Here is a 23,786-nt window from a genome sequence, read left to right as displayed (position 1 = left end):
GCAGCTCCCAGCTGAACAGCTCTTCACATTCAGCAGGACTTCTGAAAACGTGAAATTGAAAACAGCATCGTGTTGGAGCTCTAGATGATCTATTCTGACAAATCACACAAGGGCATCTCCAGATAAACATAGATGATTACACGTTGGTAAAGCCACCGATTGTCAGGAGACCAGAATAATGTTCTAAGAGGAAATATCTGTGGTGTTTAATGAATTTTGAAGCATCCCTACAAAACCTGTGTTACAAAACCGCATTTTGAATCGATACCAAGAGCGTGCTGAGTTTGTAAAATCTGTGTTCAAGAACTGAGCTACGTCCATTAGTTTAGTTTGTCCTGCACGGACGTCACTGGAGAATGCAATTGAATACTGGTGGTACTTTCCAGAGGAGAAAGCAGGTTAAAGCCTAGACTTACATAAACAGAAAGCTGAACCAAACAGGCAAATTAATTTAATCCTGTTAAGCTTTTAATAAATATTTCATTACTTGTAATATGGATTATATATTCAGTTATGGTTCTGCTCAGGACAGTGTTTTAGGAGAGATCCTCCAGAAAGAGAAGAGTCAATGGCAGTGACAAATATTGCTGAATGTGGCTGTAACTATCAGAAATTTTGGTTTATGGCACTTATATATTAAATACTAAATTAAAGGAGCCATAGAGAGTAGTCAAATGTGTCTTTTCCAATAATTATAAGAGCATTATGGCAGAGAAAATGTGGAAGTTTAGAAACCATATGAGCCATTAATTCAGCAGTTTCTCCCACAGGTGATGGGGTGTCTCATTCCTTATGACCCACAGCCAGTGTCCCTCTGGCAGAAGGAGGAGGTGCCTTCACCTCAGCTTCTAAGCTGCAAAACTGCATCTAAAATATCTCTGGTCTCTGTCTCCTGAGCAGGAAGGATGAGGTGGAAAATTGAAGTATTTGGTTTATGTCACCCAACACTTAAAACCAAAAGCAAACAAACAAACCAATCCCCAAACAAAGCAAATTAAAAAATCCCTTTTTGCCTTTTACAGAGTGACATAAAGTGAAGACATACAGTTGCATTTTGATTAAAAGTAATTACAAGTAACCTTAATTAGCTCCTGATCCCGTGAGTTTAGGGGAATGCTCTATTTTAAATGAGCTAATGCAAAAAATATTAATACTTCCGTAATAAACAAGAATGTTTTTTCCTTCAAGAATGTGCTTTCCTCCTGTTTAAAAATAAAGAACTCTCACATATTAAATCAAGTATAAAATGCCTGGAAGAACACTGGAACCATTAGGAACCTCACTGTCATCATTCCCATAACTGGCTTCAAACATGGCATTTTCATGGATAGGTAACCATTTACTCTGTACATGAGTTGCTGTGATAAGAATTTATTACAAGACCTCAGGGAAATGTTGTTACATCTATTAAAAAAAAGTTACCATTAATTTTGTAGAATTAGAACATCGATTTAATTTGGCCTCCTTTAATTGATGTTAGGCAGCTTGGGAACGGATGTCCTCACTTTGTAAATGCACTTAATCACTTCTTGCTACAAAACCTTGAACGTAATTTTTCCAATCAGAGCTGACAGTTGTAGGGTTAAAGCTCAACACTAATAAATTCACAGGGACTAGATACTGTACTACCTGCTATCCTTCTTCAAAACACTGGCAGTGCAAAGCAAGTCTGAATCATTTTAATTAGATAATTTCACTATGCCTTCTTTTTCTAAATAAATTTTATTTGCTCCTGTTAGCGCAGTAATTCAATTTGCTGGTGTTTGTCTTCATGGGGAAAAAAAAAAAAAAATCCTTGTGTGCTTGTAGGGCTGTCAGCTGGCAGGCACAGTGCACAGCAAGGGCCTGGAATCCAGTGGCACTTTGGGTGGCATTTCTGGGGGCACAGAGGCTTTAGCAGCCCTTGCACAAAGGCACTGCCAGGGTAAAAGGCCGGCAGCTCACAAAAGCAAATACCAACGTGCCCAGGCTAATGATGGCACTGCCAGGGAACGGTATGGAAAGAATTTCTTTAAAAATGAGTCTGCTTCTTCTCGTTTGTGGTGATTCTTTAACTTTTTCTGTTTCGCTTGGAGAATGAAGGATTTGTGTGTGAGGTGTTTTAGTTGTTTTAATTACTTGTTTGTGATGTTTTATCAGTGCTGCAATCATAGTTTTCCCTGGTGATCATCGTCCAGGTAAGAATGAGCTGTTGCTTGGGGGAAGAAATAAGAACTCCAGAAGTCCTTTTCCTCCAGAATACCACTTTGCACTGAAGTGATTTCCCTCTCATTATTAGTCTTATTTACAATTTCCTTGGCATCTGGGAGGGGCAGTTGAATAAGAGAGCACAAAAAGCTTTTGTCTTGGAAAATCTCCTTAAGTAGTCAAAAATCGAGATTTCTTCTTTTTTTTCCCCCACCATCAGTAGAGTGGTGAAAATTTTCTGTAGCAGCCTTTCAGGCTATTTTTAGGTTACACACTTTTGTTTCCTACACTTCTAGTGAAGAAAAGCTCTGGTTCTCCATCCTGGATAACTCTCTGCTGCTTCAGCTCCGTTTCAAACATAGTTGTTGGGCTTTTCTACTTGAATCTCTGTGGAATTTCCCCTGTGAAAGAAGAAGGTGATCTTTCAAGTCACTGTGACACTCTATGTGTGTTTTAGTAGAGTTTTAAGATTCCATATACTGGGGTATGGCTGATCCATGCCTCTCTTGAGCTGGCAATGGGAGCTCATCAAAATGCCAAGCTCAATTCTTCTCTCAGTTCTCACAAAAAAACCCCAAGGTGAGTAGATTAGAGGAAATTTGTGAAAAGCGAAAACACGTTTAATAATTCAAAATTGGATGAATGTGGAACTGAGCAGACCTTGAAGCTGAGGCCTTTCCAAGACGGAACAACAGAAGCTGACCATGTACATGAGCCGTTGTGTGGTGTTCCTTTTTCCTTTAGGCTTTAAAAACTTCTTTTGTATCTAAGGCCAAAATTAGTTGGGTTTTCAGTTCAGTGACTTGAAGCCTACTCTGTACGCAAATAGCAGAGAGAGGCTTCTAATTGTACATTTTATTTAAGAACTGTTTGTTTTCTTAGTTAAATCATAATTTTTCATAAAAATATTCCAAATTTTGTATTCTCCTGCCTTCAAATAAGGAAAACAAGTTGTTTTAGCTGTATAAATGAGAGCAAACAGCTTTATTCCCTGAGTGGTCATAGCACATCTCAGGTAAATGCATTAGTAGGCACTTCTTAATTATGAATGTAAAATACTAAATAGATCGAAGCACTATGAAAACTGTTTTAGCTTACTACATAATTAGGGTGTGTTTTATCTTTGCACCATTCAGATTTTCATTCAAACTTTTGAACATATTGACCACTGACAAATTTATCACTCTTCTTTTCCCCATTTGCTTTTCACACATAACTTTGAATGTTCTCACTTGTCTAAGGACTGCAGATAAGCTCTTCTGATGAGTGAAGGAATGAAGCAGATGATGTTTTAAATGCATAGATATTTTCCTTTCAAAGCAGAGGATTAGGGAAGGACTTTTCATTCAAATCCTGTTGATCCAGACCAGGCAGTGTGGTGTTGATAACTGATGAGTTGGGGGCTGATGTTCGGCTTTCTCTGGAATATTCCAACTTTGAAGGTGTTAGAAGCTGAGAGGTGCAGTGGGGCATAATTCTTTGTGCTATGCACATGGCTAAAAGCTGCAGAGATTTATGATCCCTCATTTGATGGAACTTCTGATGGGATGGAAGAGATTTCCCTTGCACATGGCACATCCTCATGTCACACGTACAGAGCTGGTCAGCATCACCCCTTCACACCAGGCACAGTCTGCTTTTGAGCAGTTCCCTAACTCTAGGCTTGTGGAGCTCTGGAGAGTGAGCTGATATCGCACTGGTTTTATAGTGAGGGTGCTGGCCCTGCAGTCCTCCCGTGCCTGCCCACAGCTGTTCCACGTGCTAAGAGGGGCAGATGCACCCTGCAGCTCACTGGATTTGCCTCCCCGGCGGTGGGATACGCTTGAGAGGCAGCAGTTGCTTGGCCTCAGCAAGGTCACCTGGATTTTGGTCGCTGGTGGTGACGCCCTGAATCAGCTCCACATGGATTGCTGTGTTTCTCACCTCGTGTAGGTTCTTCTGTCCAGAGCCATCAACCACACTGCCAGCAGTCAAGCTACGAGCAACTCTTTTCCTTTGGGATGGAGGAGATTTCCCTGGCACATGGCACATCCTCGTGTCACACTATAGAGCTCGTCAGCATCACCCCTTCACGCCAGGCACAGTCTGCTTTTAAGCACTTCCCTAACTAGGCTGTCTCATTTCCCAGCAGAATCCAAATCATGAAGTTTGTTTTGGTCTATTTTGCACCCAGTGCATTTAAAAGAACAGTGTGTGAGAAAGAGATCATCTGCTGGGCTTTGTCTGAGAATAATCCAGCTCGTACATGGCAATGTGAGTACTAAACATCTTATTAAGCCTTGGTATATCCATAAATTACAAAATTGCATCTTTTCTGTAATTAAATAATTTTGACCTATTGTATCAACTTCCCCGTGCCAGTGAGGGAACAATGAATTTTAATACAAATAACATTGCTGCTTGCAAGGACAGGGAGTTTTTAACACTATAAAATTGAGATCATTGTTCTGTCATGCCCACCTGAAGTATCTGCTTTTCACAGTGTTCAGAGACAACTTCCCCTCTTGTGTATTGCTTAGAGCTCTCAAAAATCAGTTTTCAGTGCATTCCTATATTGATCTAATACAGGACTGTCCTGGGATATCATCACTATACAATCTATCCTGAGGGTTTTATTTAATTGGCTTTGCAAAGTCTGCGTTTCTCTGGGCTGACCTTTCTATTTTTATTCTAAATATTTATCTTTGGAGCCGGTAGCCTGCACTGACCATTTCACTGATGAAATTGAGGACAACTTGCTATCCTGTTGTTGACATTTGTATTTAACCTCTGACTTTTCAAAGGAAATTCATTAGTGACTATACAGTTTCCAGTAGTTCATTTTACTTTTCTTAATCATGCAGCAAGGCCACCTCTCCCAGATCCACAGCCAACTGCTTAGTGCAGTTTTTACTGAGCTACAACACCTTCGGGGAAGCTCATCTCGAGGGTCAGCTTCAGGCACAAGCAAGCCAGGTAATTTCAAGGGCTGTAAACTGATGAGGGCAGCAAAATCCCAGTTTTAGACAAGGCAGAACTTTGCTGGTGCTGCCTGCCTTGGGTTCCCTCTTCCTGCAGCGATGGCAAAGCGCCCTGGCCTCGTGGAGAGGCTCGGACACTGCAATGGGACGTGGCACATCCAGCCCTGTCCCCTTCTGCTCCTGAGCTCCGTCCTTGAGAGGAGAGGAGGCTGCAGGGACAATCCATCCCTCCAGAGATGGTGCAGGGCTTACTGGCAGACGCTGGTGTCAGCCCACACGTCCCACTCTGCTCAGCTTTCCCAGGCTCAGCTGGGCAGATGCTTGTCTTTCACATGGGCAGCCACAGGGAAAGACACAGGCAACAGGATTGTGATATTTCCCACACAGACAGCGTTTTCCAGCTTTCCTGGGGGAGAAGAATGTTTGATGAAGCCAGTCTGCCAAAGGTGTGAAATAGAATTTGTCTCTGTTGAAGTGAAATTTTGAAATGCTTTTCAGTCGGTTCCACAAAGCCCTGATGATTGTGTTCCTGTTCCTCCTGCTGCAAGTTCTCAAGGCAAACCTGGGTTCACGTGTCATCTCTAAGCTGCAGGCGGGTTTGTGGCCGCCCCCTGTCCCCTCCTAGAAAGTGTCACAGTTCTCCATCACCCCAGCCCTGATTAACACACTGGGACCCCTTTGGCAGGAGCAAAGGGGGAGCACGAAGTGCAGAAGCCCTTGGAGGTTCCCCCGTGTCTGAGCCACGTTCTGCACCAGCTGTAAGGAGCTGCCCCATCCCACCCCACTCTCCCAGGCAGTGCCTGCTGCTGTGGGTCAGCTCAGGTGGGAAACGCAATATTTTCACTTCCTTCCCTTTAAATACCCTGCTCTCGTGCCTGTGGCTGCACCAAAGCACGGGCCTTGGAGCAGGTCCCAATGTAACTTGCAAATGGAGCTCCCTTTTAGCTCAAAAATCTGGGGCTTGAGATTCAAATTCCCCGTTCTTAGATCCTGGCTATCCCTGTGGAGTCCCTGAAGAGTGATTTTCCTGGAGTTCTTCCCTCAGCTCTCTGAAGCAGAGGGGAAGACAGCTGGGTTCTCTGCTTTAATTAGACTAAGGAAGCTGCTCATAAAAGACTGGAAAAGAGAGCAGAAATCAGCCAGCCTCCTAGTGGAAATGCTGCATGAATAATGCTGGGAAGGAATCAGTTACTTTGAATAGTTAAATAAGCCAAACAGTTGTCAGTTGGTTTTTTTCCCCTCTTTGCAAATTTCCCTGGTAACAGCCAGGCAAGTTGGTGATTCAGAACATGGTTCCATTTATTTGGTCAAAAAACGATAAGAGTCGTAAATATTTCAGGGGAATCTGTGGTAAGTTTCCTCTACTGTGACTCATAAGGATTTGGATTATTATGATGAAAACATTTGTAAAGTTATTGTGTTTCTTTTCATCAAGGAACGTTCACTTGTGAATCCCTGCTAGGACTGAATTTCCCACTGCTTATCTTTATTTCTCCAGGGTTTAAAGCGTTAGTCACCCTAGCAGGGCACTATAACAGAGCCTGCTGCTGGGGTGACAGCATGCAAAATGAATGCCAATATTCACACCATGTATGGACTGACAATATTAGCATCAGGCAGCTCTTGGCAGAAACAGAAATTTCGCAAAAGCAAACGAAAAAAGGAAGTCGAGCAAGTGGGTTCTTAATATCTATCTCATTCTCAAGGTAATACAACTTCTGGGTGATTGAGGGGATGGGCACACGGATAAATAAAGGAAGGGAGATACAAACAAAATATTAACCCCAACATTTCTTTCTGTAAATAAATACAAAAATATTATTTTCAAACTAGTGGGGAAATTCTAGAATGAAGCTCAAAAATGGGTGCCATCCAGTGGAGCAGCAGAACAAGTCCAGGCTAAAGAACCCAGCAGGCTTTTTTAGCTGGTGTTTAAAATCTGCTTTGGGGTGGGGGATAGTCAGATAAACTGTGGCTGCTGAGGGCAGGGCTGTGGGGTCAGCCCTTGGTGCCTGGTGCCCTCAGGGTTTGTCGGAGCCCCGGGAAGAGCAGTGTTCTCACTGTGGGATTTGTGTCACTGTGTGCTGCCCGTGCCTGGAAATTGCCTCCCACAAACGAAAAGGCTCTGCAGGCACAGCGAGCTCCCAGTTAATGCAATTGCTTCCCCAGTGGAACCAGTTCAGGAGCAGAGGAGGGAACTGGAGCTCGTGTGCAGCTCTCTGCATTTCCAGTGTTCTGTCTGAGCCAGCCCAGGGGGTTCACCCTCTGTGGGCTCTGTGGATCCCTGGCGTTCCCACGGGTCCTGTGGGCTTCTTCTGGGGGGCTGAAGAACTCACCAGGGGCTTGAAAACCTGAGCCATTTCTCTGATGGTGCTAAAATTTGCTGTGCTTGAGCCAGAATCCCATCTCGGTTCTGAAGGCCGGAAGCTCCTTTACAGCCCTGCTTTAAAAAATAAATAAATACACAAATAAATAAATAAAACTTCACCTTTCTCCCCCCCCATTCTTTCATAAACTCTTCTAAATCAGAGTGAAGTTAACTAAGATAACCTGGATATTAGGAGCTATATCTGTTATATAAATATAACCCAGTAGAAAATTATTGATTAGCATTTTTCTGCTTTGCAGTGCTGTGTGGGGAAGGAACTGGAGGCCTCTTTCCCCTGAGTCACTGAACTCAGCCTGATGACAGACAACATTCAGGCCTTTGTGTTTGATGGGTTTTGTGGTAAATCGTTCACGAATCTACAAAGGGCAAGAAATTGAACACAACACAGGCACTTGTGAAAGGAATACACTAATAAGTACGAGCAACTAAAGTATTTTTTTATCTTTCAGTTATATTGTCTCTTACTATACAACAAGTTAGGTGAACAAAAAATGAACTGTTCGTATTCAAAGATCAGTGTTTTATTCAGCAAATGTTTCAATAATCCACAGCTAGTTAAAATTCAGTTTAAAATTCACCACAGAATTTTTGCTTCAGTGTTCTCAATTTAAAAGTTATTTTTAACTACTGTAAAAAGCCCAGTGAAATCTTTTGGGCATAATTTAATCCTTAAAGCTTCTCTCACTTCTCCAAACCTAGAGCCAAGAGAGGAGCACCCTATGAGCAGGAAGGGGCTGCTTGTAGAACTCTGCATCATCACTAAGGACTGCACTTCCATGGCTACTCCCATGAAAATCATGGCCAGGCATTATTGCTTTGTGGAGGGCAGGGAAAAGAGTGTTTTATTGAGATGCTTCTAGACCAATGAATTATATAATAATATGTATTATATTATATTACATATAGTTATATTATATATATTAAATTAGAGTGTGTGTCTGTGTGTGATGCCTTAAGTTTGTAGCATTTATATTTTTCAGATGCTGTACTGCTTGAGTGAATAACTGAACACCAAGGCATCATGTGTATGCAAGTACAGATCTAAAACCACGATATAATTGTTCTCCCTCACAAAATCCTTCCCTCTGGAATTCATCGCACCAGCCCAGCTCTCCAAAGCACCCCCAGCCCCGTGACCCCTGTGAGGACACAGTGTGCCAGCCCCATCCCTGGGATGTGCTAGGTTCAGGTCTGTCAGGGATTGTTCCTCTCCCCCAAATCCAACCCATGGACACTTTGAGCTCCCGCTTCTTCAGCGTGTGGATGCTTCATTATTGTACCGGCGACTTTTCTGGAAAGCATCCCTGCAGGAGGAGTGTGTGGGTAATCTCGCTGTAGCTGTACCTCATCTCAGGTGTGCCTTAGAAGTGCAGATCCTGGCAGAGGCTCACACAAGGTCATTGCTCTCTGCCTCTCCTCACTTGCTCAGTTCAGTCAGGAATCTGTGCCGGGCTGGGTTCTATTATGAATTCCTTTACACAGCAGAGAACAAGTCCACTTGTTAAAATCTACGAGGTGCCCGGTTTTAATACCAATGAAATATCTTTGGGAAATTCACTTAAATTTTAATTGTTTGCAGGCTCACCTGGCAATCTCTGTTCTGCTTAAGAATATAAATGGAGGCTTAGCAAGAAAAGAGAAGCGTTCACAATAACATAGCTTCGGGTGCAGCAGGTGGATAGAATTTTTGCCACAATAAAAAGAAAAGCTGTTGTACAAAATAGCAGGACGTAGGGTTAAGTGGATATTTTAAAGGAGAGGTCATTCAGACAAAGTGACAAAATGTATAAAAGTGACTGCCTTCTTGTCAGCCTCTTGCATAGATTTGCATAGATAATTCTGACAGAGACCTTTCAGAGTAAGCTGAATTCAGCTGGTCTTCAGATCAAAGCCAGCACAGCTACAGCTGTTGGGATTTATCAGGGAAATCTACACAGGAGACAACCAAGTTTTTTATTTCTTTAATAATGGTTATAAATTTAAGAATTGCTTGAGTTCTGTAATTAATGGATTTCCTTTGCTGTCGTGTCAGTTCTGTGAGGAGATGGCAGAGCTATAACTGCTTTTATTTATTTAATTAAGTAATAATCTGCAGCTGCAAAAACAAGTAGGTTTTTTTCAGACATCTTTATTTTCAGAAAAGACACTTATAATTGTAAAATATGCAGTACTTGAGTGTTCTTCCTCAATTGTGGGCACTTTCCAATCTCTTCTTGAAAGCTTTTCCTGGGGATACCCACGTGTTACAAATGGCCTTGAAAAATAAATAAACATTGCATTCTTTTGTTAGGAGTACATGCATCTTATCCATCTGTCCTCCTCCTGTGTTCCTTCTACGTTATTATTCTACAAAGTCAATTCTTCCAGAGAATCTATTTGATTCTTTGGGTTTTTTTTCCCTTGTAAGAAGCTTACAGGACAAAAAAAGCAGAAGAAATTCACCTCAGCATTGTTCTTGAGGAGGTATTTTCCCTTACTACCTTGAACAAGCTTCATGTATGAAAAATGAAATAGAAGGAAAACAAAAAACCGTCTGCCTTTTATCCCTCTCATTTAATGGAGCTGAGTTCTCCTCGAGAGCGCCTTGGAGTATTTAAACCAACTCCTGATGCAGTAATTACAGCTGCTGCCTGGCCTGGTGCTGCAGGTGAGGCTATGCAGGGGTAATTTAAAAAAAAAAAAAAGGAAAAAAAAAAAAAGGGGTGAATTTCTCCAGGTTCAAGGTGCCCGAAGTGAGGGATGGCAGAGGAAGGGGAGCAGCTCTGCCATGGGAGTCACCAGTGTCACACAATGGCCTGTCCACCTGCCCTGCTCCTCAGGGGAGGTTAAAATGCTCCTGACCATTTAGAAGAGGCAGGAAGGGGGAAGCAGAGGGTTTTGTGGAAAGGCTCGGCAATCAGCCCCGTTAATCACGGGCAGTATTTCACACTTGTGGCTGCTCCGTGCCTGGGGGTTTGCCCCACACCATCGGCTGCTCTCCTGTGGGTTAGTGATGAGCTCCAGGGTTAATGGTTTGACACGAAGGTGCCTCTGGATCCTCTGCAAACCCTCTGGTGTTCTCCTTTCACTGTTCATGTGCAGCACTGCAGAAGGGCACACATCTCTTGAGAGAGCAGGCACTTGATGTAAAAACCATTGCAGTTGTCTATAAACTAAAGAACAGCTAGTGTCACTACTGTTAGGTGTGAAAAATGCTGTGGCTTTGGCTTTGTTTCCTGGGTTTATGAGCATCAGAAATGTTCTGACAAAATGTTGGTGACTTTTAGAAATTGATATGACTCTCTGGAATAGAAACCAATAAATATTTAAAAGAATTCCATTGTTATTTTGAGGAGAAGGCTGTTATTGGAAAGCCAAGATAACAAGCATTTTTGTAACAAAACATAGCTGGAAAATGTAATATTAAAAATATCTCTGCTTGCTATGCTCCAAAATTCTACTGGTGACAAATTCAGTCAGTTTACCAACATCTCAGTCCACAATCACAAAGAATCAGATTAGAACATCATAAAGCTGCCAAGTGAGAAGGAAACCCCACGAAAGGGAGCCCCAGCAGTCACACTAAATACTGATCCAGCAGAAAGGAGCCGAGCTCTGTTCATCCTCACTCTGAGCTGGTATTCACAGGCTATAAAACTGAGTAATTGTTATTGTTTCCTCTAATAAACAGAATCCTGTCGCTTTTATGGAATGTAGCTTTACAGTTGCTGAAGAGGTTCCATGAGCAAGAAATTCGTTGCTATTTAGTGTCCAATTGCATCCAGCTTTCCAATCTGATGCCTCCAATTCACATCGCCGAGCAACCATTCTGCATCCTGTGCAGTGCAGAGTTGATTCAGGCAATTTTCCCTATAGATCTGTGCATATGTCACCTTTGGGCAAAAGATGAGCTAATAGAATTGAAATGAATGTAATTGGCAGAAGGTCAACCAGGGAGCCGTACATGTCTAGAGCTTCCAGAAAAGGCAGAGTTGTTTCATGTTGGCATATGACTTGATTAGTATGCAGGTAAGGTGATTGTGCCTCAACAGAATAATTGGATCATTGAAATATCTGCAAACCCTGGTGTATCTACAAAGCCTGAGCAGTGATTAGATCCTGCCTGTTCATTGCAGCAAGCCTTGAAATTCTTCCCACTGTGAAAAACTAATTTTCTGTGGGAATTTATTAAATAAGAAATCTGCATGCCACTTTACCTTGTAAGCATTACCGGCAGAATACAAAGATTGCCTTTGACTTTGATGTATGCACTTCACGGATGCTTTTATATCATTGTTTTGTTATTTCTATGCATTCAGCAGAAATTCCAGTATCTCTTTCTTGCCTGGGTTTCTGGAGAGAGTTGCATCTCCATCCGATGATAAAGCAGCCGTTCACTTAAAGCAAAGGGAAGGAGGGGAAAGGTGGGCTGTGGGAAACAGAGCCACAATCGGAACATGCCAACGCACTTCGGTTGCTGTGTTCTGAGAACAGCCAGAACAAATAGTCACAAGTTGTTGCTTTTCAATCTTCATGTTTCTGTGCTGTAATTGGTTTCTGCTGCACCACTGAACAAATTTTATTGTGTCATCTGGGGGTTTTTTATGTTTGTTTGTTTTAAAACCAGGGAATGCTAATCTGTGCTAATAAGGAACAGTAGGTATTACAGGGCAGGATTCCTGTGCTGCCCAGCAAACTTAAAAAAAATGGAGAGAGGAACGAACATAAGCTTCCTAGAAGGTTTGTAATGTTTATTTTAACCCTATGGAGAAGTGCTCTGAAGGGCAAATAACAAGGTCCTTTGTGCACTGTGCTGACAAAAAGAACTCCCAGCTTGGAGGTGTCTTAGCCCAAACACCTTCCAGCAGGAGGGTGGAGGCTGCAGTTCCTCTTCTCCACCCACCTAATGGCAGTCGGGCTGCTCGTAGTGCAACAGGATAGCCCAAACATCTGCCTCCTTCACTCTGGTTTTGTGGTTTTCAGTGCCTGGCTGCTGTGGTGCAGCCACCCCAGGAGCCCATCTAGAGTCACAAACACAGCATCACTTAAGCTCCAGTGTAGCAGAGCCGCTGTGGCAGATAATCACCTAAAAAGAGTAAATCCTCCTGGGTTAAGGAAAAGAGTTGTATGTAGAGCTAAATGAATAATTCATAGGAAATAATTTTTTTTTTCCACTTGCAGAATGGCTTGAGATTCTCTCAGCTGTGTATTAATTATTCAGATGTTTCTGAGAAATGTTTTCTGTAAACTTTATTGTACAGATTGGAACTTTGAGCTTGATTCTTGCAATGAATGATTTAGAATGCTGCATGGACTTCCCAGACCTTAATTGTTTGGGTACACAAGCACCAGTGTGAACATATTTGGTGAAGATTCAAAACCTGTTTTCAATAACATCACTGTCTAATGAAACTTAAAAACTTCCCCTTCATGAGCTGTGTGACAGTAGTAAAATACAACAGCTTTAATTTTTTATGAAAGTGAGCATCCAGCACATGGCTGAAAGTAATTCACTTGGAAACTGAAATGGATCTGTAAATACTTTTTCTGCATAATTTACACAGCTCTACTTGTGTGATACTAATAACTACTTATTAGTCTTGAATTTATACTGCTCAGTAGGGGAATATTTCTTTGTTCCTCCTCTAAAAAGTTGTAATTATCTCTCCATTGCTGCCTATCAGTATCCAAGTGTTTTGAGGACGGTACATTAGGACCTCATATATTTGCGTAATGTGTCACAATCTTGCCATAACAAAAATCCCAGGCCGTTCCATAAACAAAGTCATTCTGCTAGATTTTCCTCATTTGTGCAAAAAAGACAAAAAAGTATGGTTGCCTTGATATCTTCATATTAGGATGCCAGAGTGTGTGAGAAAAATACAAGTATTTCATAGCAATCCTGATGGCAATATCAGTGATAGCAGTAAAAATACACCAGAAAAAAATTCTGGTGTATTTCTAGTATTTTTGCTGGCTGCTTTGAGGCCCTTTAGAGGAAATGTTTAAAATGTTTATCAGATCAACATCTAAAGTAGTGCCATGCCATGAGCTCACTACCCTGGCTACTGGAAATGGGTGGATCAGTTCTTGAAACCCATTTTTGACACAAATTTAATGTCTTACAAAAGTGGTAGAAATGCATTATTGGTGTCCTTGCTGAGCCCCACTCAGGGAAGTACCTTGAGCTGCTTTGCCACAGTAATTACAGTTTGCTCACCTTGCTCTCTAATTTCAATCAGATAAAATTAATCAGCAGTTTCCTGTTAAGGCTGTTCTCTGCTGAATCTGCAATGCTGAGGTCTGTGGTGTCCCACAAATGCTGTATTCTGGGGAGGGCAGGGTGTCACACCTGGAGGGGGACTGGGTGTGCAAATGTACAGTGATATTCCTGCTCCTTTCTCCTGCTCTGCTGCTGCTCCTGGATCCAGGGCCCCATTTTTAGTTGTAGCCTGGGAGTCCTGGCCATTCATCTCTGATGCAGATTTTTTCCCAATGCTTTTGGAGAAACTGACTGCAGGACAAGCACAGGATCTCTCTGATCTGTCACTGCAGTAATATCTTCAGAGGGCTCCAGGAGGTTTGTTGAGCACAGCCTGCCCTGCCTAAATCTGTGCTGGCTCCCCTTAATTGCACTGGGTTCTCTCGAGTGCATTTCAACCTCGGGCTTGATTTTTCTCCTTCAGCTGAGTTTAGTTAAACTCGGAATGTGTGTGGAGTCTACATGAGGATGGCAAATACTCCCACAGCCATTCATTGTGCGAACAATGTGATGTGAGCTTCTACCTGAGAGATCACCACAAAAGCTCCCCAGCCTAGAGAAGGGTGGCTGAGGGAGTTTATGACAGAGATCTGCAACACCTGAGTGGAAGTGTGAGCAGTAATAGACCATGGGAGCTCATTGTCTCTTCCCCTGCGAGGGTTAGGACACTCCAAAGGAAACTGCTGCTGCTGCAGTGGCTTCAAAACAAAAGGAGCTGCTGATTAACACAACCTCTAATTAAGCCATGGAATCTCTTCCTGTCAGATTTTATGGTTGATAAAGTTTACACAGGTTAAAAACGAGACTGGACAAATTCACACAAGAGAAATCTGTCAAGGTCAGTTACATGTCAGGAGACTGACATGTAAGGAAGGCCTGAGGCTGCAATGAACAAGGAATTCTCAGTAAATTCTCAGTAAAATCCTGCTCTGGCACTCCTGCCTTGGCATGTCCTGCTGCCCTGTGACACAGAGCTGAGCTGACCCTGAGTGTGGCCTCCTTTGACATTGCTCTGAGCCCACTGCAGAGAACCATCTCTAACTGAAAGCTTCCTGATCACCTAAACCTTCAAGAATTTCCATCTGTGTGGGGATTAATGGAGATTTCAGATCGCAGTTCTCACAGGAATAGACATTTAAGGTGCCAGCTAAAATTCACTGTTGGGTTTAGTACTGAACACTTTTGCATTGCTTGAAGAAATTTGGCATTCGGACACCCTGTGCATTGATTGCAGATAGTTTGAAGTTACTCTAGAAAATGCAAATGGCTCCATTTTATCTCTGTCTTGGCTTTAGATTTTGTGATTGGTTGGGTTTCTTGGTCTTAATTAAAAGTTTCTTTTTCAGAGCTGTAGATTTTTTTATTTTTTTTTTTTTCTGAACGATTTCCCCTCATCCTTCTCCCAAGGGACAGAATTATCTAGATCAAGGTTGAAGGAAACATTAATTAAACTTAGCCATAAAAAAAGGGCTACAAAGACAGTGTTTTGAGTTTCTTGTCAATAAATCTCCTTATATAACTTTTAAAACGTCCTTAAATTTCATCACTAAGTATAGCATTATAAGCCAGAGCATGTTTGCAGTGTCAAAGTGTGCCTGCCAGGATATCAAAATCTGAAAATAAAGGAACATAATCATCTTCTTTCTGCTTCCTTGAACTTTCAAGTCAGTGCAGCAATTTAAATATGGGCTTTTTTTCCTGGGCACTTACAAAAATGTGTTATGATTGGTTTTATCTTTATTGTTTAAGAAATTATTATCAGGAGATAGAGAGAGGTTGGGGAGTTGGCATCAGATCGCAAGAGTTGACCTGGCAGCAGAATTAACATTCTCACAGAGTGGGGAGAGAGAGAGACAACAAAAGAGATTCTCCAGTGTAGATAATATATTCAGTTTTACTGGTTTTAAAACCCTGAATCAGAAAGAGAAGTGATAAACAAAGAAAATAAGCAAAACATCATGTACTGCTATCTGAGAGTGAAATAGTTGGAATATTTACATAAATATTCATATTTATGTAGAGCCGAATACAGCTTGGGCTCTGCAGTGACATTGATGAGAACTGGCCATCCTCAAGCTGTGGGGAGATTGCACATGTTGGGTTTTTTAAGGTATTTTATAAAAGAAGTTGATCTTGATGGACAATTTTAATTTTAATTCATGAACTGAAGGATGTGCCCGAGCAACTTAGCACAGTATGATCTACAACTTCAGCTCTCCTGGTAACTTGGCATTTCTCATTCTCTATAGCCACTGATTTCCAGAGTTCTTAAGTCAACTTTTAAGTCCCACTTCTCTGAAATGGGAAATAATAATAATTGGAGATAATTATCAATGTGCTATTAGACTAGCAACACCATCTTGCTCAGCTAGGATGCTTTCTTTGCACTTGTGTTGCAGAAAGACACTTAGAGAGTGGGGTTAGCCAGAAATGTTAGTGAGACCTGAACTGTGATGCCATGGGGCTGAGCTGGGCCAGCAATCCTCAGAGCAGTGTCTTCCTGCATGGATCCCATGGCAGACAAGGTGGGAAACCATTTCTCTTGCTGCCAGTGGACACTGAGTGCAGTCTGAGACAGTTCCTGACTGATCACAGCTCCTGTTCACAGAAACATTCCGGTTGGAAAAGTCTTTAAAACCTAGTCCAACCAAACCCTGCCTTGTCACCACCTTGTCACACCCAGAGCAGTGATGAAACCAGTTCTATACATTCTGTCAGAGTGGAGAAATGGGTAAAACTAAGTCATCAAATGTTTTGGTATAACAAACGCATTTGCGGCGGTCAGAATTTGCTCACTGCCAAGCAGAACTGCAGCTGTCTCCATCAGAGGACATTGCTGATCCCCAGCAGAGAGGGCTTGATTGGAAAAAAAAATATAAATGTTTGAGTGATTTTTGTTCTACTCTCTTGCTAGTGGAATAAGGTAGCCTGGTAACTAACTTTGTTTCAGCATTCAAGGTCTATAGAACAATTTTAAAGATTTGGTCCAATCATTTTTTTTAATTAAACACTTTAGAAGTTCAGGGAGGCTGGATAGCAAGATGGAAAGAGTGGAGGGTTTAAAATGAACTGACAATTATTCATGGGTCATCCCTTCTCAGATTTCATTTAATCAAAGACCCAATAAAAGAACACATTGTAAGGTGGTTCATTTTTTATAATTTCTTTAACTTTTTAATCTCATTTTTAAAATTATAAGAGTCATTAAGAGTCTAATTTTGATATTCCCTCCAGAGTTTTCTTAATCAGGCAGATTTTATTCTGTCTGTGATAGCCACGCATTACAGGTCACTGAGGAAAGCAGTTAAACACTTGAACAAGTCCACACCTCTGGCTACACAAGTGTTCGAAGTTCACGTGTGCAGAACTGAGGTGCATTGGCAGACTGGGGCTACCATGTAATACTTTTACTTTCCCTACATTGAATAAACTGAATGAGTTAGGAAATTCTACTCTGAAGTCACAGGGTTTTGTTGGCACGCGGATTATTTTAAAACATTTATAGGATACCGCAATAGATGAGATTTTAATTTTTAGCTGTTGCTATCTTTGTTTTAAAATAGAAGGGCAAAGCATTCTTTCCCATTCCTTTCAGGGGAAACATTGCCTGGCTGAACAACAGAGCAAGTGCTGATTTATATGTGTGTATCCGCTGGAAAACTGAGGGTTTTGCCCACTTTTGATTTTCAAAGCTTTATAAATGATGAAGAAATTCAAGTTAAGAATATTGACTGAGCTATCCAGGCTTGAACTTGCAATTCAGAATGTTATTGAGAAAATTCCTTGAATTCATAAGGCCTGAGTAGGACTTTAGCAGCTCTTTACATCATAATCCTCCCTTTTCATTTCATGAAATATGGCTAGTTAACTTTATTTGGCAGTTTAATATTCTGTATCAAATACTTTCATTTCATCCTTTAGCATGATAAATCTCAGTTTTGCAATTTACTAAGAATTGCTAACTGATTGTCAAAAAATATCCATTTAGAGAATTAAAAATGCTTATTGTCTGGCAGTTCTGTTATCTTCCCAATATCAACAATATTATATAATATACTGTTTCCATGGGATGCTCCTAATTCTAAAGAGTATTAATAATATCAAATAATAAAGAGTATAATTTGATATTCAAAATAGTGTTAAATGGAATAGATTTTAAACCCATGAAGGACACCATGGCTCCTACAGAGTTCAGGTACTTGGTAGAACTTAACACAGCATCCAAGTGCCTTGGTCCGAGCTAAGACCAGAAACCAGAGCCATAATTGTGATTGAATTGCATTCCTACCGAAGAAGTGGCTCAAGATACACTTGAAAATTCTGTGAGGGTGCTAAATGGCATGAAAAATAGAGGGTTCCTGGTCTGGCTTTTGCTGAGATATAAGTTGAAATCGTAACTATTCAGCACTGAGCCTTTTCAAGTACTGTAGAATCAAATTAAAAGAGAGACACAAAGCTGAGTAAAACAACAAATGCCACCAGCACGTGACTTTCTCATCTTGTTCTAAGTGAAGTTTCATTGGCAGTAGAACCCCAGATTGATCTAACTGACTTTCACTGTGATGTAGAATTTAAAAAAAGAAAATCTGTTATGACACTGTTTTACACCACAAGGACACAGACTCCGAACTTCAGAAGGCTGAAAATGACTCCTTTATTTTTGGGATGTGTCTCCCTTTTATACTATTCTACACAGACCAATTCGATTGGTGAAACAAAGACAAACCTCTTCAATCACATTGGTCAGACCAGAGGGACATCAAGAAGAAGTCCCTCCTAGGAAAAGGAGTGAAAACAAAGTTACAACTACAAAAACATGTCTCTTGTTTACAGAAAATTCCCTGGGAAAAGAATTTCAGAAAACCAAAACATCTCAGGCTGGAACCAGGGCTACATCATTAAAACAAGATTACATAGTCTTTGTGGCAGCTTCAAAGCTATTGTGACTCAAATTCCACATGCAAACATAACACACACCAGAAAATCACAGTGTATCTGGATGAGCTGTCTGTAGTCTACCTGAAGAGATTGCAAAGGGAGGGAAATCGGTTCATTTTCCTAGGTAAGAAACTGGCTTTTAGCTTGCTCAGTTCCTCACTGCTCCTCTGAGAGTGATGGAAATCTGCTCAGTTTCTGCTGAAACCTCATTGGCAGCTGTTCAGTATTCCAGAGGGTTCTTTGGGCTGTCTTTAACCTGGTCAGTTTACAGAACAGAAGTGGAATGAACCTAAAATAGTTTAAGTCTTTGGACTGTGTTTGCCACTTTATGAATGTCCCGTGCTTCACCAGCATTGAGGGTGTCAGCTGATGTCTGGGGTTTGGGGACACAAGCTCAGGGCTCAGGAGCTGCCCTGCTCAGGGGTGACAGGGTGTCCTAGGGTGACTTTATGATGCTTGTATCCCCAGTCATCTGTTCTGTGTGTGCTGTATGTTGAGTTCTGTGCCTTTAACACTGGTTCTGAGAGCGAAGCAGGGAGAAGAAGTCTGGAGTTTGTTTTGAAAAACAGTGTTCACTCTCTGCATTCCTGCTCCGCTGTGTTTGGCTGAGGCATGGACAGCAATGGGACAGAAATCTTTGTTGCTTTTAGTTAGTTTTAGCTAGCTGAGGCAGAGAAGCTTCCTGGACTGTTTTCTTTCCTTTTTCTTGGGACCATTTAACCCTGCTCTGGACTGACAAACCCAGAGGAGCGCCAGGAGCTGCACCTCCGGAGGGACTGTTAGGAGACTGAGAGAGCTGAGCTACACCCATGGCAAGAGCTTTCTCAGTTTGCTATAGCACTTCAGAACGAAAGGTTTTATTGTTTCATATTATTCATTCTTTGTGCTTGTGGGCGTTTTGTCTGTTGAATAAATTGTTTTTTCCACTTTTCTCCGAGGAAGTTCTTCCCCGGACCGGCTGAGGGGAGTGGCCTTTGGGGTTTGCTCCCCAGAGGAACCCCATTAGGAGGTTTCGTCCCAGATTTGCCCTGAACCAGGACACAGGGGCATTTCCCCTCCCTCCACACCCCCGCTGCATCACCATCATCACCACTGTGCTGTGTGAATAAGCACAACTCTCTTGCCACGGTGATTCCACAGGGGTGCTGGAATGCAGAGGTTTCTGCCTCAGCAGCCTGGGATCATCATCACAGGCTGCCAGGTAAATTGAAAGCTGTTGGCTTCCCTTTAAACTGCTGGGTCCTGGTGTTCTCCACAAACAATTAAATTTAAAACCATCTCTGGGAGATTTTTGCTCTCTTCCAGAAACGAGTTCAAAAGAATTTTCAATTTCTTGTTGTAGGTCTGAGGCAGAGCTGGGAGGGATGGAACAGTGCTGTCGTGTTGTATCTCACTGCTCTCTGGGGTTTGTAAGGGAGGTCATTTCCCTGGCTTTTCCTCTTCTGTTCAGTGTCCAAACTTCAGGTGACCCCCTGGTTCTGGCAGAATTGACTCCATATATAACAACAAAATTATTAATCTAATGTCTCTAATAATGCTGAGAGCTGGAGTAGGTGACTGCTGATGTAGTGCCTGCACCTTTTGAGCTTTTTTTTGGAATACTTATCCTATACCTGCATCTTCACCTGGAGCGTTATGATGCACTTAATGGGGTGCCAAGATTCTCCTGTTCTCTGGAATCTAACGGTGGTCTCTGTTAGGTGACCAGGCTTTAAGGACTCAGTCATTTCATGCAGCATGTGACAAATTTTATTTTCTCATGAACGTTTCAGGCATGGTTTTGATCTGAAAGCAAACATCGGGTGTGCTGCTTGGTTCTGTGTTAGGGTGCAAAGCCACAGCTAATTAGCCATTCCCTTTACTCTCACAGTGACAGCGTTCGGATCATTTGCTCTGATCCTTTCCTTAATGCTTAATAAATTCTTCACTGTTACACTTTAATTCATTAACTTCACTTTTGAAAGGATCGACTCAGCTTTTTCAGGCCTGTGTGTGAACATGAAAGAATAGAGCCAAGAAGTTTGATTCTTTCAAGTCACAATCCCAGATGCCTGCACACTGCTTTGAGGATCATTATCCTGCTGTAGTTATTTAGGCACTTTAGTGCCAGGATTCTTTCTAAGCTTGCAATTGGAAACTCTGAGCCCTTGGTCGGAGATGTGCTGTGCTCCTGGATTCTTGGTTTGGAACATTTCACATTCTCTCATTTGCAGAATATCCTTGGTTGGGCTAATGAGGTTCAAATGCTTTTTAAGCACTGAAATTGTAACCTTGTGCCTTTATTGGGGATTTTTTGTTTGTTTGTTTTTTTGGTGGGGGGTTGTGTTTTTTTGGTTTGTTTTTGTTTTGCTGGTTTGGGTTTGGGTTTGGGTTTGGGTTTGGTCTGGGTTTTTTTGAGTACACTGATTTAAGAAAGGCTCAATTTCTGGGGCTAAGAGAAGATCTGAGAATAAACATCCAGAGAGCAAGTTGGGTCTTGGAAGTGCTGGGGAGTGTCAGGCAAGTCCTTGGTGGTGGGTTCTGCCAACAACAGCGACTGTGTAGGGCTGCCTTGGGTTTTCCACAGTGGGAAAATGCTACAGCGCTCCCTAGGAATAGCTCTCAAAACCATTTGGCTTTAGCAGCTTCTCACCTCTCTGGGTTTGTAATTCTGAAATGTTTGTTTGTATTAGTAGAATAGGCAGTGCAACTGTTTCCAAGAGATCTGACAATTATTCATGGGTCATCCCTTCTCAGATTTCATTTAATCAAAGACGCAATAGAAGAACACATTGTAAAGTGGTTCATTTTTTATAATTTCTTTAACTTTTTAATCTCATTTTTAAAATTATGGGAGTCAATAAGAGTCTGATTTTGAGATTCCCTTCAGAGTTTTCTTAATCAGGCAGATTTTATTCTGTCTGTGACAGCCATGCTTGGGAAGATGGTCTTCCTTGGGAAGCAGCAAGCAAAACAGCATTGGAACAGGCAAGGGCTCATGTTTTAGTAATGAACTTCACAGAGCCAGGCAAGGACATCCTTGGTGTGGTCTCTGATCATCTGAACCAATCTAGAGACCTGAAAAACGCATTTTAAATACTCAGGAATTACTGGCACTATTGTGTGAGGAAATAATCTTTAATCTTGTTTGATGGAACCTGTGGTGCTCTGTCATTATGATAAAATTGTTCAGGAGGGTAAAACACCATGAGCTGCCTTAATGTCTGCATATATGGCATAGACACTGCAGCACAATGCATATATATATATATATATATGTATATGTTTTATTGACCTGTTCTTCCAGCTCATTAAGCACAGCTGTCACTTACTATCAGGAGCAAATGCAATGACAGTCGTTTGGAGAGGGACATGATTGGTTGTATTAAATTTACCATGTGTTGTTTGTTTTGCTGTGTAAGGAGGAGCTGTTTTATTGCAGACGTTTGCCCAAACCCAGCCAGCACTAAGTGAAGAGAGAAAGTGATGGAGTGGTGTAATCTGATAGAGCCAGTGGGAGAAAAACCTTTTTCCAGTGTTGCTGGGTAATAATGGATATCCTCCTACCAAAAAAGGAGGCACAGTACAGACAGATCACCTGAGTTATCTCTATTTTCAAAGGCATTTTAATTTCCAGGCTACACTGACAGTGAATGGCTGCTAATGTTATTTTTTTTTTTTGTCCTCTAATTGTTCAATTGCTTGTAGGGGAAATCCAGATCAAGGTATGTGTTAGGCATCTAACTCTCCTGCATTTTAAAAGCATGTTGAGGTTCCTTACTCTATGAAAATTTTCAATCACATTCCTTAAATTACCTTGTCATGTGTCCTTGTGAACCATTGTAGGTGATGACACAAAATGAAATGTGTATCTGACATATTAAGGGCCTAAAGGGAGTGACCTGACTCTTGTCTTTCTTTGGTGAAGTCATTTAATCTCACTGCATCAGTAACTTCCAGAAGAAGCAAATAACATTTTTGTTTGGTTGGGTTTTTTTTTTTGTTGTTGTTGTTTTTTTTTGCAATGGGAATTTTCATTTCCAAGTCAGCGCTTAGGAAATTTTCTGAGGTCATGGATATATTTTATAACAACATAAAGCAACTATCAAAGAGAACCACCCAAGAATACTGCAGTAGTGACTGTACTTCCATTTCTTGTTGGAGCTGGGTATTTCATGTAGGTTTAATGTCCAGGTGCAGGTGAATATCTAAAGGACAATCTACAGCTGTAACAAATGGATTTAGTGCTTAGGAAGGGCAAGGGAAGCCTTTCCCTCTTCCCACACAGACAGGACATGAGCGTGTCCTCCCTGACACGAGGTGCTCGAGGCCCCCCTGCATTTGCACTTCATCCTCTCTGCCCTTTCCACAGAGCTCTCACTGCAGGGCTGGGTAAAAATGGGAATTTTCTTCCACAGATAACTTCTTAACTTCTAGACTCAGAGTGCTGTTCCTGACTAGTAAGGATGACCTCTAGAGACACTGTTCTGTTCAACGTTGAGAAACGTAGCTTTAATCCCTAATTCTTTATATGTAGAAAGATGAAAATAGTTTTCCATCCTGCTTATTGTGAGTAGTCTTCAGGTGCCTGTTTCTGGTAGAGCAATGAGAGAATGATCTCTGCAATATTTCTTATTCCTCAAGATACAGAAAAAATAGTTTCTAGTTAAGCAAAAAGGGATTTTTGGCTTCACTTATTTTATACTTTTAAAAACAATCATGCAGCAAGTGTGGTTGCAAGTTGCTAGATAGCTTAATTTCTAGGAGGGACACTTCTCTATGCTCCTAATTCCTGTAAAAGCAGAGAAAGCAAAATGCCATCGCCACCAGAGCAGTGCACAGGCTGCACATCACTCACACAAGGAGACATTCTGTCCCTGGGAGGGTACAAAGAAGCAGCTGATTGAAGCATTAACGTGTCCCCAGCCCTTTTCTGTGAAAGACAAGGTCACTGCAATGGCTTTAGTGACTGGGAAGTTGATACCTGATTCCTCCCCATCCTTGCTCAGGGTGCCTTAATCCACTGACTACAGCACTCAGCTTTTTTTGAGGGGAAAGGAGGTGAAAACAGCCTAAAGAGATGAATATTTAT

General features: G+C 41.7%; 1 protein-coding gene across 13 annotated transcripts in view; it reads left to right on the top strand.

Moving 5' to 3' along the window:
• The window catches only part of RBFOX1 (RNA binding fox-1 homolog 1), a 1,151,565-nt gene that overhangs the window by 284,293 nt on the left and 843,486 nt on the right, over nt 1–23,786 (top strand). The window contains exon 1 of one of the 13 annotated variants that reach the window (XM_066197700.1): nt 18,823–18,839. The exons of the other annotated variants lie outside the window; for them this stretch is intronic. The gene's annotated coding sequence lies outside the window, so the exon portion shown is untranslated. Of the gene's footprint in view, nt 1–18,822; nt 18,840–23,786 lie in introns of those variants that run through there. 13 annotated transcript variants of the gene reach the window in all.

The sequence above is a fragment of the Chamaea fasciata genome, unplaced genomic scaffold (genome assembly GCF_029207755.1).
Source record: "Chamaea fasciata isolate MVZ Bird 193981 ecotype frontalis unplaced genomic scaffold, bChaFas1.0.hap1 SCAF_16, whole genome shotgun sequence".
NCBI lineage: Eukaryota > Metazoa > Chordata > Aves > Passeriformes > Sylviidae > Chamaea > Chamaea fasciata.
This window is presented reverse-complemented; position numbering and strand designations above follow the sequence as displayed.